This window comes from Dasypus novemcinctus, chromosome 12 (genome assembly GCF_030445035.2).
Source record: "Dasypus novemcinctus isolate mDasNov1 chromosome 12, mDasNov1.1.hap2, whole genome shotgun sequence".
In the NCBI taxonomy this organism is placed as follows: domain Eukaryota; kingdom Metazoa; phylum Chordata; class Mammalia; order Cingulata; family Dasypodidae; genus Dasypus; species Dasypus novemcinctus.
The window spans coordinates 29089139-29093452 of record NC_080684.1 but is presented as its reverse complement, the minus strand read 5'-3'; the positions used below and the strand labels follow the sequence as shown (position 1 = coordinate 29093452).

At 33.3% G+C, this 4314-nt stretch overlaps 1 pseudogene; it reads left to right on the top strand.

Annotated features, from left to right (window-relative positions):
* The first annotated feature begins 380 nt into the window (after positions 1-380).
* On the top strand, positions 381-1285 carry LOC101429529 (vomeronasal type-1 receptor 4-like; annotated as a pseudogene).
* Positions 1286-4314: the final 3029 nt, after the last annotated feature.

Sequence of the window (4314 nt, the reverse complement as noted above, 5' to 3'; positions counted from 1 at the left end):
TCTTCTTCAATAGAGCATGTGTGGTAAAAGCTACTTAGGGTATAAATTTTGACATATCATTTAACTTCTCTGTGCCTAAATTATCCTTAACTTTATGATTAAAATATAAGTGTCCGTGCCATGGATTTGTGAAGAAAACAGAAGTTACAATATGTACAGACTTGATAGCAATGGTTCATACATGGTAATTTCTCCTTAAAGATTATTTATTTAATGCATAAAATCTCTCAATAAAAGAAAAACTAATATGCCTTTAAGTGCAATCTAATGGGAAGTGGACAATCTTGTGTTTGTTTGACAAGATAAATTTATCCCATGCCTTATATTCCAAATGCAGTATCTTTTGGTTCTGAAATAAACAGTCACAGATGACCGACAGAATGGCCTCCAGGGATTCGGCAATGGGAGTGATCTCCTTATTACAAACCATATTTGGAGTCCTGGGGAATTTCTCTTTTTTAAAAATCATTATATCTTCCATTCCTTCACTGGGTGCAGATGAAGGTCCACAGATTTGATTATTAAGCACCAGATAGTAGCAAACTCCTTGGTCCTTCTCTGTAAAGGAATACCACAAATGATGAGAGTGTTTGGTTTGAAAGATTTGTTCAATGATTTTGTATGCAAAGTTGTTTTCTATCTTCACAAAGTGAGCAGGGGGGTGTCCATTGGAACCACCTGTCTCTTGAGTATCTTCCAAGCCATCATGATCAGTCCCGGGAATGCCAGGTGGGCAGAGCTGAAAGTAAAAACTGCAAAGTATATACGCTTTTCCATTTTCCTGTGCTGGATTATCTACATTCTTGTAAATATTATTTTTCTTATGTATGTGACTGGCAGCCAGAACAACAAAAACCTCACAACAAAAAAAAAGTATGTATACTGTACTTCTGTACATCATGACAAAATGTCAGACTCACTCTATGCAGCATTGTTATCAGTCCCTGATGCTCCATGTCTGGGGCTCATGCTCTGGGCCAATGGCTCCATGGTTTGCATCTTGTACAGGCACAAGCAGAGGGTCCAATATATTCATAGGAACAATGTCTCCCCCAAATCCTCCCCTGAGTCCAGAGCTACCCACACCATCCTTGTACTGGTGAGCACTTTTATAACTTTTTATACCATCTCCTCCATATTTCAGGTTTGTCTCGCTCTTTTTAATAATCCTAGTGGGTGGCTGGTAGACACCACTTCATTTCTTGCTTCCTGTTTCCCAACTCTCAGCCCCTTTGTTCTCATGTGTCGTGACCCCAGTGTTTTCAGGTTCCACTCTGCCAAGTAAGGCATACAGAATTCCCTATTTCATCAGAAATATGTAAATGTATGTTTCTGCACAATGTTCAGGTATGATTTATACATCTCTTAGTCTATCATAAGAACTGTTATGAAAAGTCGTACATCAAGTGCAGGTAAACAGTCCATGTGAATGGCTTTTACCACAAGAATAAATAATAAATAATAACAATTGAAAATGAAGTATTATGCACTTATATCTCGGAGTATGTAACTTTCTATCTGTTCTAGTATGTTTTTTCAAAATTTCACTATACCTGGAATTGTTGCAAAAGTTACATACTAAAGGTTGAGTATGTGGGTGGTGATTCAAAATATTTAAAATAATACATCTCCATGGAATAATGAAGTAGCATGGTGTGAAAATGGAATTCTGATTCAGAATCAGGGAGTAGAATCATTGGGGACATGTTATGACTTTGAAATCATATGTACTTATACAGATGGCAGTCATTTGAAATATGATGCTAAAGAGAGATTCGCATATTTAAAATATTTTAGTGTAGACATATCCACATAGAAATGAAATACATCAAACAGGAATGTGAAAAATGTATTTTTTTTTTTTTGCTGTTTTCTAAGAGATCAGATGAGTTTGAGTATTTGAAAATATCTGGTTATCTTATAAAATTTCATGGATTTTTGAACTGTAGATGGAAGTTTGTGTTTTTTGTTCCTTGTTTTTTGTTTTGGTATTATGTGAAAATTCATATTGGGCATTTTGGTAAGAAAAATTTTGGGGAGAGCACCCTCATTTCTTTGAGTTAAGGGCATAAGATTTTGGAGGAGCTTTTCATCAACCTTGGAGCAGTAGAGGAACAGCCATTTGAAAGAAGAAAAGCATGTATCCATTTTTTTAAATAATATGCACTTAATATCTTATGGGATTCTGGAGTATCATAATGATGTTTCCTCAACTTTAAGAAACATTTTCTTACAGTTCTCTCTATATTTACATTGTAAAGTGGATGTGAAGTGGTAAAGTCATAAACATTTTAAACAGCATCAATTTGTGCTAATGAATATGCATTGAATATTATGCCAAAATACAGAGAAACACATTTTTAGTTCCCACAAGAAACATAGCTATATTTTTTACATATATACATATATTTACACTTTCATGTGCATATATATCAAACCAGACTATGTTTGATGTACAATAATATTGGGAAATATAAACTGAGAAATTAAAATAACAGCAAATTTTCAGGAATGGTAAAATATATTTTAATTGATGATTTATATCACCAGGCTTATTACTTTATTTGTTAAAATTATAACTGTGTGCATGTACATATACTGAAATAATGAAAAGACATTTTTTATTTTTCTGACATTTTTATCATGCTAATTGTTAATTGATTAAAATGATATGATGATATGAAATGTAATGAAGATGAAGTGAAAACTTTTCTACTTTAATTATGTATTAGTAATATCTCTTTAAAAATATCCAATTGAATATATGCAAAATAAGTTTGATGTTAATAGGAGCAATAATATATTTGTGATTAATATAATGATGTGTATGTTTGGGATTGTATGTTCCAACTTGTTGCATGCTCTTTATTATATACACTTAGCTAGTTTTCTTGTTCTTGTCTCTTCTGTCTATTTTGTTATTAAAATTCTACATATTGCCTCTTTCTTTGGAGGTTGTACACTCAGTATCTCTTACTTTATAACTTAAAAATTAAAGCATACTTTAAAATGAATCACAGAGTGAAGTTATCTAATATGTTCAACTGCCTTCCTGAAAATAAAAAGAGAATGCAATCTACAGGAAAAGCTTGTTTTATTGTACTTAGCTTTGTTGCATTTTGCAGATATTGCATTTTTTTTAACAAATTGAAGGTTAGTGGCAATGCTGCATTGGGCGAGTCTATCAGCACCATTTTTCCAAGAGCATGTACTTGTTTCTGTCTCTGTGTCATATTTTGCAAATCATACTAATATTTCAAATATTTACTTTATTAATATATCTGTTAGGTTTTCTGTGTTTTTTGGCACTACTATTATAATTGTTTTGGGGAGCAACATAACCACATAAAATGGCAAAATTAACCAATCAATGTTGTATGTGATCTGACTGCTCCACTGAACAATCATTCCCCCATCTCTCTCCCTCTTCTCAGGCTTCCCTATTCCCTGAGACACAACTATATTGAAATTAAGCCAATTAGTAACCCTGTAATGGCCTCTATGTGTTCAAATGAAGAGTTGCACATCTCTTACTTTAAATCAAACCTTGAAATTATTAAGCTTTGTGAAGAAGGCATTTATAAATCTGAGGTAGGTCAAAAGTTTGGCCTCTTGTGCCAACAGTTAGCCAAGTGATGAAAGTAAAGGAAAAGTAAAGGGAAAGTTTACTTAGAAAGTTAAATGTGCTGCTCTGATAGGCACACAAATGATAAGAAAGCATAAAACCCATATTGCTGATGTAGAGAAAGTTGTAGTGATCGAACCAACCACAACATTCAATTGAAGCCAAAGTCTAATCTAGAGCAAGGCCTAGCTCTCTGAAATTCTCTGAAAGGAATAAAAAAGCTGCAAAAGAAAAAAAAAATTTAAGTTAGCAGAGGTCACTGCATGAGATATAAGGAAAGAAGCCACTTCCAAAACAAAAAGTGCAAGGTGAAGTAGCAAGTGCTGATAGCAAGTTATCTGTAACAAGTTATCCAGAAGATCTAGCTAAGTGTAGACTGAAGGATTTTTAATGTAGAGGAAACAACCTTCTATTGGAAGAAATTCCCATCTAGGACTTTCATAGCTGAAGAAAATAAGTCAATTTGATTAGACTTCAATGTTGAAAGGATAGGCTAACTCCAATGTTAAGGGAAAATACAGCTGCTGACTTCAAATTGAAGCCAGTGCTGATTTACCATTCTGAAATGAGATGTAGGAAAACAATAACAACATCTTTCACTAGTGTGGTATATTTGTTACAATTGATAAACACCTATTGAAGAATTTCTACTAACTGTGGACTATAGTTTACATTATAGTTTATACTCT